Consider the following 15,092-nt stretch of genomic DNA (forward strand, 5'->3'; position numbering starts at 1 on the left):
AGGGGAACAGCACACACCCAGGCCTATCAGGGGTTGGGGGGCTAGGAGAGGGGCAGCATTAGGAGAAATACCTAATGTAGATGATGGATTGATGGGGTACAGCAAACCACCATGGCACGTGATATACCTATGTAATGAACCTGCATGTTCTGCATTTTGTGCCCCAGAACTTAAAGTTTAAAAAAAATTAGAAAAATTTTTAAAAAGGTGAAACGTTTAACCTTACATTTAATAATTTGTAGTAAGTAAATGTACATTTTAATGGTTCTGTAATATTCTATGCTATAGATATAGTGTGATTTTGCATAATCATTTCCTCTCATATGGGCCATTAAATTATGTCCTAGTTTGTGCTTTTATGGTAAATACTATGAATAAATTTTTGCATGTGTTTCAGATAATTTCCTTGGGTTAGTTTCCTAGAAATGAATTTGTCAGGTTAAAATATACAAAAAATTCAAACTCTTGTCTCATATATATGCGTATGTGTATACACACACACACACACACACACACACACTCTGCTATATGGTTTTACAGAAATGTTATACCAGTTTACACTTTGTATCAATGTAAGATGATTTTGCTTTTAGATGCTTTTGCTTCAAATGATAAGGAAACTTAACCTCAAGTGGCTTGAATGAAAAGGAAATGTATTGGCTTAGATATCTGGAAAAAAATATATATGGCTAGAGTTTACCTTCAAGTACGTCTGGATGCAGGGACTCAACTGATGCCTGTAGGTCACAGTTTCCTTTCTCTCCATCAGTAAGAGTGTTGGCTACTAAAAGCCACTGTTTTTGGCAGCCTTTTTTGGCGTGTGTGTGTGCTGTATTTGGACCTTGAGTCAGAGTAGTGTCTTCATGGCTGGAACAGACCACCTGAATCATCTAGAGAGGCTATCAGAGGAATCTGCTAATTTCTTTGGTCTCATTAGATCTGGTTTTGCTGACATAAAAAAGACTGTTTTTTTTTTTTCCCCCAAATCTCTTATTAGATGAAGGAGGTGGGTTATAAATAAAGCTTTGAGAGGTGTTCATTGGTTCAGCTCTCCATTGCTATGCTTGTCCGTCTGTCTGTTCATTCCTCCATTCAAGTAATGTAGTGCAGTGAGCCTTGGATAGGAGTTAAAGGATGTGGATTCTCATCCAGGTTCCACCACTGGTCCGTGCCCTAATTGAATTGACCAAAGCATAGCTGGGATCAGGAAGCACGGAACGATTTTTCCCCCGGTACACATCTCCAAAGTGTCTACTTTTTAGCAATTTTCAAAAGGGAAGATGTCAACGTTATGATGAAAAGTCATTAGAGGAAGGAGTGTGGGAATCACCCAGGGAAGATAATCAAAGTGTTTAGTACCTTTGAAAAAAATTGATTTGCAGACTCCATCCCAAGGTTACCCACCATCACTGCAGAACCTGGCTTTGCCTCTGCTTTCTGAGTATTTCCCTATTACTTAAAGGGGGTTAATCCCAGTTCTACCACTCTTAGGGAATCACATGAAATGATAATGCATGTGATGTAAGATGATATTTTAAATGTTGGGCACCTAGGGCATAAAAACAAGCTCCACTTTGCTTCTGAAAGGGGTTATTTCATCTCATTCGACAGGGCCCTAGAGGATTTGTTCTTTTTTCTTCTTTGGTCAAGAGATCCAGAAAGAAGTTTGGCAGGATATTCAAGAAGCACCAAGGGTGAGCCTATAAAGATCTGAAGTTCAAGAAATGCATGCCATAAATACAGATTTTTCTTAGTATCCATTGCCACTACAGGCCCCCTTCAGCCTGGGCTTAGATTTAGCAGCCTCATCTTGCTGCCCCTCGCACCCATCCTCCACAGTATGGCCAGAGTGCTCTTTCTAAAAATATATGTCTTGTCAGTGCCCATTTGCCCTGCTTCAACCCTGCAATAGCTCCTCTGTGCTCTTGGGACAATGCAAACTCCTTCACATAGCCCAAAAGGCACAAGCGAATGACCTGGCCCTGGCTGACTTCACTTTGTGTTTCTCCTTCCTTCTCTGCTACCCTACATTAAAGCAGGACTTCTTTCAGCAACACCATGCTCTCACTTGCCTTTGGGCCTTCTCATTTCTCCACGATGCTCTCCCATCCCAAAGCTTTAGGTCGTCTTACGGGTTTCCGCTTACATGTCACTTCTTCCTATTTTTCTGTCTTTTGGTTGGGAGATCAGAAAGATAGTCAGCGATGGTGGAGTGAATTAAAATGGCTCATGATTTTGTTGCCTCTGTGTGGGCAGGTGATGACTGGGGATTGAGCCTCACCTTGCTGCCTAAGTGTAGCAAAGGCCAGCGGGTGTCAGAGTGGTGTGGTCACTCTGAACACAGTTCACAGTTAGAGCTGCGAGGAGGATGTTCTGTGTCCTCTTGTTGCTTTGGCATCATCCCGTGCATGTCTGCCTTGGATACTTCCTGTGTTAGTGCCTCTTGTCCTATAGTGTAGAATCCTAGCTTTTGATCAGTGCAGCTGCTGCCAGCTGTTTGAGTAGTTTTCAAAAGGGAACGGAACAGAGAAATGTGTATGTCAAGCTCCGACATTCTGAATTCCTGGAAATCATTATGAATCTGAATCACTGGGTTGGTGTTGCTGCAATTATCTGACGACTATATGGGTGCATGTGTGGCTGTGGGTGCTTGTGTGGGATGTGAATGGATGGTGATTTGTTTATAGGGGTAGGACTGGGGGACTTTGAGAGGAAGCTACTAAAATGTATCCTATATTTTTGCTGAATTGGATAGGAAGATATCCAGATTCTCTGTACACCAAATATTCGTGAGGCTGAGCAACACAAGCCATCTGAACTGTTTTGTAAAACTTCATTTAGCACTAATGTATTGCCAGAAATCACACTGTTAATCGGTTGGTCCTGGAGAGAAAGCAAAGCTGACGCCTAGCTTCTTAATAAATGAGGATATGAAAAGAAGCCCTGTGAATCCGACACAGGAAGTTGGTTCTTGGTATTCACATATTTATTGAGCAAACATTTATTGATTACTGTGTGTTAGGTATGCGTGAGCGTGAATACACGTCACCCCTTTCTTCTCTCAGGTTCTGGATCAGTTTAAGCTTTACTTAAACTGATTGTTTAGGAAGTAATCAAATGCAAGTAATCTTGTGTTTGTTTTAGATGGTCTGGATGTTTAGCTAATGGGGAGTGGAGCTCCTCTGTGCCACTTGATTGCAAGACAAAGCGTTAGAAATGAGCTGGCTCTCTTTCCCCAGCTGCTATACCACTTTTTTTCCTTAGTAGAGAGTGACTATTAAGTGAATGGGGGTCAGAGAGAGCACAACTTAAGATGCTTCTTGAAAATGGGATTCAAAGTTAAAGAGTTTTCCTTACCTCTTTTTTTTTTTTTTATTTTTGCATTGCATTTTAGGTTTTGGGGTACATGTGAAAAACATGCAAGATTGTTGCATAGGTACACACATGGCAGTGTGATGTGCTGCCTTCCTCCCCATCACCTATATCTGACATTTCTCCCCATGTTATCCCTCCCCAACTCCCCACCCCCCACTGTCCCTCCCATATTTCCCCCCTTCGACCCCAGTGTGTGATGTTCCCCTCCCTGTGTCCATGTGTTCTCATTGTTCAACACCCACCTATGAGTGAGAACATGCGGTGTTTGATTTTGTGTTCTTGTGTCAGTTTGCCGAGAATGATGGTTTCCAGGTTCATCCATGTCCCTACAAAGGATTCCTTACCTCTTTTTAAATACCACTCTAATATTCTCATGTTCATGCTTTTGCATCTTTCATCCAGAATAACATAATAGTTTTTCCAGGGAGTATTCTGGTGTCATCACTGTTGGATCTTTTTAGTAAGGAAGTCTTTGGAGGTATAATAGAAGGGCGATTGGCACAGAATTCTCAGTTTGGGAATTGTAGCTGTCTTGCTCTAGGTCAGGCCTGTTGTAATTCCCAGCTTGATGCCTGAGCCATCCAGCAAAATTCTTAACCCTGTAGACCTTCCTCCATGGGTAGGATGGGGCTTTCAGGGTTTTTAATGGCTCTTTGATAGCCTAAACATTTGCTATCTGGCCTTATACAGAAAAAGTTTGCCAGCCTCTGAAGTTGGCTGAGCTTTGTTATACTGCCACACTTTGATAGTGTAAGGAGTCATAGAGGTCTATGTCTGTTTGAATACCTTTCAGCAAAGCAGTTGTTTATACTGTTTAAATGAAGACCATTTTGTGAGGGACCTGGGCATCATCTCTTTACATTTTAAAAGGCAAAACAGTAGCATAAAGCCTTTTGGAGAACGTTATGTCAGTAACTGGAAAACTCAGAAGAACAGGGAAAAGAGGAAAATGTGTGTGGAGCAGGGCGTAATCTTCAGCAGGTGGCTAGAATAGCATAAAGGGATCTTTACTCCAGGGAGCTCTGGAAAGGAAAATGGACTGGGACATTTCAAATCTATTTCTCTCTTACAAAAAAAAAAAAAAAAAAATTAGCAAAGTTTTCTATTCTATTGATTCCAAGTTTGTAGATTTAACTCCTGTGGGTTAGTTAGATCTGGGAGAGGATGGGAAGACCCTATAATCTAGTTCAGGAATTGAAAAGCTAAGTCTGTAGGTCAAATCTGTGTCCTCCCTTCCTGTGTTTATAAATAAAGTTTTATTTGACACACAGCCACACCCATTTGTCTTTGGCTGCTTTGGCAGAGTTGAGTAGCTGTGATAGAGACAGTCTGTCCTGCAAAGCCTAAATATTTGCTATCTGGCCTTATACTGAAATAGTTTGCCAACCTGTGAAGTTGGCTAAGTCTTGTTATCATAAGGGGATTGTCAGTTTTTGTATCACAGGGATTTTCTTGTTAATATACAAGTAGGCATTACTGATAATCATTTGCAAATTAAGTAGGAAAGGAAAATGAAAATTATCTATTGCAAAGGGGCCATGCAGTGTGGCTGGCACGTGGTATTGTTACCAGACAAGCCAGAAGACCTTGTAGTGTGACCATGGGCAATTCATTTTACCTCACTGTGCCTCAATCTCTTTGACTGTAAAATGGAGATAAGGCGACTTGTTTCTCAAAACATGGTTGCTTGGATCCAATGAAATAAAGCCAGGAGGGCATCCTATAAATGGTAGGAGGGCTGTATAAATAGAAGGAATTAACCAGCACCCATTTGTGCTGTTGCAGCTGCTGCAGATACGTGCCTTGTAAAATTACCCTATTATTTAGAGACTGAGAAATATTTGGATGGTGGTAATGTGCTGCTCTGAGAAAAGCAGTCGCCAGTGGGATTTTTATCACATAATTAGAGGGTTTGTTAAATGTGCTAGTGAAAAGAAGCTGTTTGCTGCTTCCTTGTTTTAACGTGGACCAGGGATCCTGAGCCTTCTCCTTGAGGAGGTTCTATACCAGCATCCTTGCTCCAGTCTCTTTTGTGATGCTGGCTTCTGGCCAGCAGAAATTCTGGGAAGTTCTAGACATAGTGCCAGAGGCACTATGGCCTTAGAAACCCTTGTAAAATCACCGTCTGCCCACGGGACACCTCCACTTTAGACAGCTCAGTGCTGGTAGCCACTGCCTGTGTAAGAGTCCTGAGGGGTGGGGCAAGCTGGAACCCAGGGAACAGCAGGCCTCAGGAAGAGTCCAGGTTAGTGTGGGAACAGCAGAGCTGTTTGAGCTGTTTTGTTTTTTGACTCACTAGTTTATTTATTCATTCAGCCAGTCAGTTTCCTCATTTTAGAAGTGGTAATACGAGGTACTTTACAGGGTTGTGGTCAAAACTGAATGAGATAATGCAGGTAAAGTGTTAAGCAAATGATCTGGCAGGGAGTGAATGCTCATTAAATAGTGATTTAATTTTATTGTCCTTTTCTAATTATTTCATATCCATGAAGTGCATACCTTGTGCTAGGCACTGGGGGATATCTGTAGGTATTCCCCAGTATAAAGGTGTGAGGTTCTGGTCAGACTTGGCTTCTGCTAGCTGGCTGTGATACGGGAGGACCAGCAGTGAGCATGCTTCATGCATTTCTCACGGTAAGTCTGGGGATGCTACTGCAGCCCCTCAGCTCAACCCTTTCACCTGCCAGGGGCCTTCAAGCCTGCCCATTCCAATCTCACCTGCCCTCCAAGACTGAGCTTGGGACCCATCTGCTTTCTGATTAATGCTGGCCTACAGTTGCCATATTTTTCTCAGAATCTTGAGGCACTTACATACCCAATTTAATTCTGGATTTCATCCCACCTTGTATTTTTAGAATTGTCTCATGTAGCCTTGAGAGAAGAGACATGTCTTATTCATCTTTAATTCCTAAGTGCCTACAAAGTTCCTGACACATGCATATGCTCAATAAATATTGAATTGGATGAATTCTAACTCACTTCAGCCATCATATATGTACTACTGGCTCTACTAATGAGTCACCTGCTTTAGGGTTTCTTAACCTCATTACCACCGCCATTTTGAACCAGATAATTCTTTGTTGTAAGGGGTTGTCCTGTGTACTGTAGGATGTTTAGCAGCGTCACTGGCCTCTATCCATTATGTGGATATATGAAATCCCAGCTGTGACATTCAGAAATGACCCCATGCCTGGTTGAGAACCATTGAGTAATTGTGTTCTAGACACTGCATGTACCCTGTCTTCTGAGTTAGGTTATAAATACTTTAGGGGAAAATTTTGTTTTCTCCACAATGCCTCTACACTGAGCATAAAGTAGATGTCTAATAAATGTTTACCCCATCTGCTCAGCTCATTTTCCTGGTTGCACTACCTTCAGCTAAGGCTGGGGAGAACAGAAAATCTGAGGCCATATCCATCATCCTCTATTAGCTCATATTAAATAAATGCTTAGAATTTTAGTTTCCATTTTGTTTTTCTTGCTGACTCACAGGCCTGCAGTTCCTTACTTTCAGAATGCCAGCACTGCAAGGGAATGAGCAAATTCTACATCCCTTTTTCAGATTACTTTGAAACAATTGATTAATAGAATAAGCTTATGGGTAAGATTTTTCCTCCCCTGGAATCCCATTTGTATTTGCAGTTTTTGCACAAGATGATTTCTAATTTGCTGACGAATGGTTTCCAGAAATATTTCTGATGCCCCTTCAGGGATGGGCACCAGTGTGGGGCCCAAGTATCTCTGGGACTGTTTTACCTGTCAGGTTGTACCAGGCAACTGAAAGCTAAATGTCCAAGCCTTTAAGTTGGAAATAGTCTGGACTGAAGTGTGTGTGTAAATGCATGTAAGTACTAGGGCAATGGAATAACACAGTTCTGCTTGGGGAAAATGAGGAGAAAAGTGGTATTTTAGGAAAACCCAGTACAAAGCTCTGGATGTGAGGACAGCTCAAATATAACCTTGGGTGTTCTGCTAAGTATCTATGAGGACTTGAACAAGTCAGTTTCCTCTCTCTGGACCTGGGTTTCACCTGCGAAGGAAGAAGAATAAATTAAATGATCTTCATGATACCTTCTACCACTGAACATTTTGTGATTTGAAAACTTTATTCTAAATAACACACGGAAGAGAAATTGATTAGAGTTGGGCTAGGGTCTTTCCAGTACTTTGGGAAGATCCATCTCTTGCCAGCCATCTTTAAGTTCTGGAAAGGCTCTCATGAAGCTGAGAGCTGGGGTAGGGGGAGGGGGCTGGCGGGGGTACTCTTCTGTACTCAGAGCAGAACCAGGGAATAGGAAAGTGGATTCTGGCTCAATATAACAAGAATTTTCTAGTCATCAGTGTTGTTGGAAGATGAAGAAAGCTTTGGAGAGAAGGAATTCTTCATCACTGGGCACATTTTAGCCAAGGCTGATGCAGAGTGGGCAGAGATTGAGATATCAGAGGAGTGACCAGACTAGATGGCTCTAGTCCTTTCCAACCTAGGAGTTTTTAAAATGTGTCTATTTTTGTTAATTTTCCTTATTCTTTCAATCCTTGAGAAAGGGGAAGGAAGAGAGATGGCATACCGCTGTCCGAAGACTGATTATGTGGCAAGGATGGGTGTTAAGGCTCTGAGGGGGAGAGAATATCGCTTTAGCTACATTTCTTCAGCAACAACTTTGCAGTGTGGAGTGGGCTGCCATGCAAGGGCTTAGAGATGCATTGAGTGGGTTCCTTGGATCTCCTTGCTGTGGGGCCCAGCTTGGCCTTCAAGAGCACAGGGTCTGCCCCCCTGTCCAGCCCACAGCTCTGCTTGCCTCTCTCGCTGTGGGCCGCCCTGACTCACTCAACAGTAAGCAAAAGCCACAGTGTTTTCCCTGCCACCTTCTGTCTATCTCCCCATGGCTCTGAATCAGCTGTCATGGGAGTTGGCTGTGACTGAGAACCAGAATTAATTCACTTTCTCTGGAAATTATTTCTCTCAGGCCCATGACTGTCACATCACCGAGCTCTCTGAGTGCAGTGTCCTTCTGTGCAGTCCTTGCTTTCCGCGACGGCATTTTATAGGCTCTATGTGGAGTTGCTGTTCCGCTGTATAATTGACTGGGCATATTGATGCCACTTTTAATTACCTCAAGGTACTCACTTGCTTTGAGGCCATGGTGGTGACTCCTCCTGGGTTGCCTTCATTACCAGGCTTCCCTGCCTATGGAATGGGAGGTCAATTTGCTCTGGATGGCAGGGAGTGGGTGACATGTTCAAATAGTTCCATGGCACTGGTCTTCCTCTGTCCACCAACTGCCTTTATTTTCTTCATCTCTGCTATTGCACACAACCAGTATGGCCCAGTGACTGAACTGGCCGTCACTATCAGGCCCCTCAGCTCACGGAGTCTGCAGCTGCTGTGATGCCGACAAGCTTGGGAGCTCTGGAGTCCCACCATGTGAAGGAATTGGTCAGCCTCTTGCTACTCGGATCTTACCCCACTTCCCACCATTGTGTTCTTGTTGTTTCTACCCAGGCAGATCTTTGCATGGAGACAATGAATCTGAGTCAGGCTCACCTTGGGAATGAGGGTGAATGGTATTTGAGACTGGAGAGAGCCAGCAGGCTTCTTGGGTCTCTTATTGTGTTAGCTCAGCTGCCATAAGAAAATATCACAGACTAGGTTGCTTGAACAGAAATTTCTTTTTCACAGTTTTGGAGGCTGGAAAGTCCAAGACCAAGGTGCCAGCAGGGCCAATGTCTGGTGAGGGCTCTCTCTTTGGGTTGCAGATACTTCTTCTTGCTACGTCCTCACGTAGCCATTCCTTAGTTCATGCATGAGAAAGACATCTCTTTCTTCTTCCCCTCCTCTTATTGTAAGGATGCCAGTCCTATGGGATTAGGACTCTACACTTGTAACCTCATTTAACCTTAATTACCTCCCAAAAGCCCCTTCTCCAAATGCAGTCACATTGGGGTTTAGGGCTTCAATGTAGAATGTTGGTGGGGGGAGGGACAATACAGTCCATAGCACTTATTCATTGATGATTCTTATTCAACTTTAGACGTAGTAACTCGCCTCCTAGGGCCTTAAAAACCCAGTGAGGCAGTGGGTTGTTTGGCTACCTTCCTGTCAGAACTCTTTCTTTCCTTGTTTACTCTGTGTTTTCTTCTTGACTGTTTGAGACCCTGAGGGAGCCACCTTCTTTCCTCTCTCTGTAGTCTGATTTCACTTAGCTGACCGTGTCCTGGTTAAGGAAACTGACAGGGGTCCAGGGCCTCTAGGTGTCCTGCCATCAGAGGGACTGGCTGAATTAGCACCACCTGGCTCTGAATCATCCTTGGGAATGTTGTATTTTTAAGTTCAGTACTTGTAGCCTTCCTTCCCCAAAAGAATATCATTTTACAGAAGACAGAACCAAGACCCCCAAAGTTCAGATTGTTGGCATGAGGTCTTAAGACTACCTAGTGGCAGAATCAGGAGTGTAAACCTAGCTCATAATCTGTAGTCGATGCTCTACCTGGGAAGGACCTGGCAGATTGGAGGAGATGCCTTCCCTGTGTTGCCGAGTTTTCCTCCCTCATGTTGCTCTCTTGAAGGCTTCTCTTCTATTTATACTTGAAAGGACAGGGACAGGGAAAAGGTGAGACAGCTCATCATGTGGCCCCCTCTGCAAGGCTGGGAAGGTATTCTTTGATATATAAAGAACCAGGGGCTTCATGACCAGTGGTCTGAGCAGTGATCTGGTCTTCTGTACCTCTTCTACTTAATGACTAGTTATCTCTTAATTCAGGTGTCAGTAAACATTTAGCACCTGTGCTAGCGCTGGGCTCTAGTGGTGAGCAAAATGGACTTGCCCTGCCCTCGTGGAACACAGTCTAGGTTTTATGTGCCATACTATTTACTCTTCCCATCCCAAATCCTCATTGACACTCAAAGATGGGGAACCTCTAAGTGACTGGGGTTTGGGATGGGAAATATGTAAACTCTGCCCCACACCACCCTGCTGCCCACCCCAATCTGGCAATTAATATGTATGTTGGTGGTGGCAGTGGAAGAGTGGTGAGGGATATAGGATAAGACCAGGGGTAATTTTGAAAGCTTGGGGATTTTAGTGAAGCCTCACACTTACCTGTCCCATGATCAGTCTAGGGTCTAGCTGTGGATACAGGCCCAGAAAGTAGCAGTGGGTGGTGGGATGATAGGCATGAGATGGCTATGGAGATTGTTGTATCTCTCCTTCTTCCAGCTGGGATGTTGCTTCTGCCCTCGGTCCACTTTGGAACTTTGGCTGCTACCGTGTAGCTTCTGAACTCTCTGGGGAGTGAGTGCCCCGGCACACGGCAGACCAAGTTCAGCTGAATGAGCCTAGAGTCTGTCCCTCGAAAGCCTGTCACACAGCTGTCTTAGGCCCAAGTGACAAGCTGTGGATCTTGCCCAGGGTAACCATTCCTGACTCTCCTGAATAACACGGGGTGGATCTGGGTCATTGTGTCTAGGAAAAGCAGGTGGAGGAGGGATCAGGTCTCTGGGGCCTCAGGTCGGGGCTGGCTGCTCACCTCCCCACCCTCAAGGTGTCTAGGTACAGTTAGGGATCCCAGGTAACCTGAACACCTTGGTACATTTCCTTAGGAAGGAAATGAACATATGAGCATGACCCCTTTTGCTTTATTCCAATACATATTTAAATACCCTGGCAACTCTCATCCACAGCATTAGCTATGATGACCAACTGCACTTCCTGTCTCAGACCCTTTCCTTCTCCAATAATTAGCTCCTTTATCTTGCCCTTTTAATCTAGTGGTGGTTATACTGGGAGCTGCCTGGTCAGGAATTTTTGCATTGAGGGAGGAGACTCTCCCACTGATCCTGTGCAGGCATTTTTGCTGACAGATTGTTACGGCTGGAGTTGCCAAATACAAGAAGGAGAGACCTTTCACCTTCACCTGAGCTGTGTGCTTTTAAAGGAAGAAGGATGTGTCCACCTCCTATTTTCTGTCCTCACTGTTGAATTCCGGTTGACATTCAGTTAGTTGCCCAATCTGCAGTCATATCCAACTAATTGGATTGTTTTTAAGTTCTCCTCTGGGTGAATTATGAGCTTTCTTGACTTTGGTCAGGCTGCCTGGAGTCAGTCCCAGCCTGGGCAGGTGCTGTGCCAACTTCCCTGGCATGTGCCTGTGCCTGCGGATTTTACTATTGACCCCTAGCTCTCCCTTGGAAATACCAAGCCTGGAACTTTGGAGAAGGCGCCGCTGCTCGTGTAGTTCTCAAAGGCTCTCTTTGTCCTGAGGAATGCCTGTTGCAACGAAGCCTGGTAAATAGCCAGCTCATTTCTCCTATAAATTAAAATGAAGGAACCTCGCCTGTTAGAAGTAACTTTCCTTTTCTAGTCTCATCTTCTTTATTCAAGCCTATTTAATGAATATTTATTTAAGGTCTAAAATCTAGCACTGTGCCAGGCACTATAGTAGGGGACATAGAAGTAAAAGTTTGTGGTCCCTGCCTTCAAGGGCCAAGGCTTCTTATTGGGGACAGACCATGTGCACATAAAACTATCAAAGAATATATAAAATGGAATTCAATTAAATGCCAAGTCGAGTTTTCTTCTTTGGTGTGCCTGTGGGACCAGAGTTCCTTTTCCCACGTCTTTCAGAGGTATCCATTTATTTCAGTCCCTTTAACATTTGTTCCTTTGTTAATCTGTTTGCTTGTCCATTCATTCATTCATTCATTCATTCATTCATTCACTCAATAAAAGCCAATATATTGTTTACTCTTTGCCCAACACTGTGCTGGATGCCTGTCTCCAGACAGAGAGATGAGTATCAGCATGGCCCTCAGCAGGCTCACACACAGTCTAGTTGGAGGGAGAAGGAAAAGGGAAAGTGATTATGCACCATGGTAAAGGTGTATACCCAGGAGGGATAAAGCACCGTGGGGACTGGAGGAAGAGCTGCTTAGCTTCTGGGCTTTGATTTTCCCTTGATAACTTTTTTTTCTGTTCAAAAATAATTATCAGTGTTTTTCTTACGTTTCAATCAAATGGCTGATTTACCCCATTTACCCCCCTTTACTGTCAAGCTGCTTATCTTTTAAATATTGTGAAATAGCCTTTTCTTCATTAGACACTGTGTATTTGTTTGCCTTTTATCTTATATTGTATATTTGTTATTATTGTGTTCTTGAAACACTTCACAGAACTACTATTTGGCCTAATTTTCTGTCTGGAAATACCCACTATTTTCTTCCATGAAGAATGGCTGGCAGCATGTGGGAGTTCTGTCTATATGCTTACAGTTGTTTGCGAGTCAAATTTCTCTTTTGCCTCTAATAGTTGCTCGGAGTTACTAATTTACCATTGTTATCAACGAATTCTTAAACATTTTTTGAAAATGTCACCTTTCTCCCCACCAGGCTACGTTAGTGAGTGGAGCACCAAAAACAGAACACTTTCAATAACATAAAACAATATTCTGGGCCGGGTGAGGTGGCTCACGCCTGTAATCCTAGCACTTTGGGAGGCCGAGGCGGGTGGATCACCAGAGGTCAGGAGTTCAAGACCAGCCTGGCCATCAGGGTGAAACCCCATCTTATAAAAAATAAATAAATAAATAAACTTGCTTTAAAAAAAAAAACAGTATTCCTCTGGCTCTACCCCAACCCACCACGATAGGGCTTTTATACTGCATTCTCCCTGAAGCTTCTCCAAGATTTCTTGAGCATGCCTGGGAGGTACCTCATGGGTCCTCAAAGCCATGGCGCTCTCAGGACCGTGAGATGCCTAGGATTCCCTGTCCCCTGTGTGTGGTGATGCCTGCCCTGAGCACCCTCACTCTCGGGCCCGTAAGTCCCAGGAAGTGCCCTGCCAAGGCCCTGGGGCTGAGTGTGAGGCTTGTCAGAGCTGAGCCGCAGTACCCGACTGCGGTCATGCCACTCCCCTGCTTTTAGAAACTGCCTGGCTGGGTGGGCCACACTGGCGATGCACTGGACCTTGCAGCTGGCAGCACTGTGTCGTGCCCCCTACTAAAGTGGTGAAACCTTAACTTGCAGCACGGGGCTAGACTCATGAGCCCTGGGTCATTGTCTGCTGCTCTCCGTCCTGCTATTTGGTCTATTCCTAAGATGCAAACCTGAGTACGTGAATGCTGGGCCAGGAGACAGTCTGAGTGACAGGCATTGTATTATGCTTAGAACTGACCTGCTCCCTGGCCTGAGCCCTGTCACTGGCTCAAGCTTGAGGACTCAGTTCTGTCCTCAAAACAGACACTCTCCCAGCAGGCCCTTTAATGTGTCATCCAGATGGTCTCCAGCAGACTGGCCCCTTGGGTCCTCCGCTCATGCCCAGGCAGGCCTGACACATCGGGCAGATGCACCTTAGGCTCGAGCGGGGACTGTTATGATGATTATAAAATTCTTTCATCTTTCAGATTTAAAGATTATAAATCTTTCAGAACATTTAGAAAACAGAGGAAAGGAACAATGATGACCCATGATCTTACCATGCTTCTCTTGTTAGCATTTTGGAGACTTTCCATCAGACCTTTCTCATGTATATATCCTTTCATGTCATTATAACTCACTGTTCTCTGGCCATGCCATGGCCTATCTGTCCAGCTTCTGTGTGTGTTCACCTGTGTGTGGGATGGCGAGTGGAGACCACGCAGAGCCCCTCATGTCCCCTGCTCCTACTGCAGGCTACTTCCTTGTCCTCCTCCCCCAGTCCTCCCTCTCATCAGTCTTCCGAGTCTATCAGCGTTGGTTTGCCTTCCTTTCCCTTCTCAGGTTGCTTTCTCATTGGTTGCTCACTACCCTGAGCTGTCTGTGTCCCATTCCTACTCTTACCTCTGCTGGGGACCTCGTCCTGCTGGTGTGTGCTAGGCTCACCAGCCATAAGAAAAACGCTCCTACACACAAAGATGTCACAGAGGGAAGGAATCTAGGCCGGGACTGGAGGTTGTATTAGGATCCATGTGCATGTAACTCTGCCCTGGCCAAAGCAGTGCTACTGTTGAGGGGACATTAATGACACCTTTGAAAATGGTTTTATTAGTGCCTAATCATTGGGCCATTTCCTTCTAGAGTGGGCTTTACATCTTATAGTTGGACCGTTGGTGACTTGCATTTTAGTCTCAGCTTTGCCTCTGAGTCCTGCCGTGTACTTTAGGCAAGTCACGGAACCTCTATGCTTTGGTTTATTCATCTGCCAAATGGAAGGATTACGATTTGTCCTGTCAGCCTCACATGTGTTTGCAGATAGCATGATGAGCCTGCTGTAATCCTGATAGTACCATGAAATGTAAAAGAAAATAATTGTATTTGAAAGTAGAAGTATAAACACTGTGATAACAGTATTACAAGAACATTGACTGTGGAACCAGGCAGCCTGGGGTCAAATCTTGGCACTACTCTTACTGGCTGTGTGACCTTGGTCAACTTTCTTAACTTCTCTTTGCTTTGGTTTCCTCTTCTATCCAATGAGTAAGACAGTGTAGCAGTACTTATAAGTTTGTGGTTTTAGTAGGATTAGATGAGTTAACACATATAGCAAATTTAAAGGTGGGCTCAGCACATTTGCAGATGTTGTTGTGGGTGCTGTTATTGTCTATAGAGGCCCCATCATCAAATCTTTTCCTGCTGTGGAGGGAAGGAGCGGCCTGTGACTGACTTGGAGAGGAGCAAGGGCGTTCATGTATATTTGGTGTCAATTGTGTGATGCATACAGCTGGGTACTTCTGTGTTTCCTCTC

General features: G+C 44.3%; 1 protein-coding gene across 8 annotated transcripts in view; it reads left to right on the plus strand.

Annotated features, from left to right (window-relative positions):
* CUNH1orf226 (chromosome unknown C1orf226 homolog) overlaps positions 1 to 15,092 on the plus strand; it is a 385,517-nt gene that overhangs the window by 203,123 nt on the left and 167,302 nt on the right. Inside the window, exon 1 of one of the 8 annotated variants that reach the window (XM_012468863.2) lies at positions 1,675 to 1,694. The exons of the other annotated variants lie outside the window; for them this stretch is intronic. The gene's annotated coding sequence lies outside the window, so the exon portion shown is untranslated. Of the gene's footprint in view, positions 1 to 1,674; positions 1,695 to 15,092 lie in introns of those variants that run through there. 8 annotated transcript variants of the gene reach the window in all.

The sequence above is a fragment of the Aotus nancymaae genome, unplaced genomic scaffold, assembly GCF_030222135.1.
Source record: "Aotus nancymaae isolate 86718 unplaced genomic scaffold, 86718_ANA_hifiasm-v0.15.2.pri h1tg000108l, whole genome shotgun sequence".
Classification (NCBI taxonomy): Eukaryota; Metazoa; Chordata; class Mammalia; order Primates; family Aotidae; genus Aotus; species Aotus nancymaae.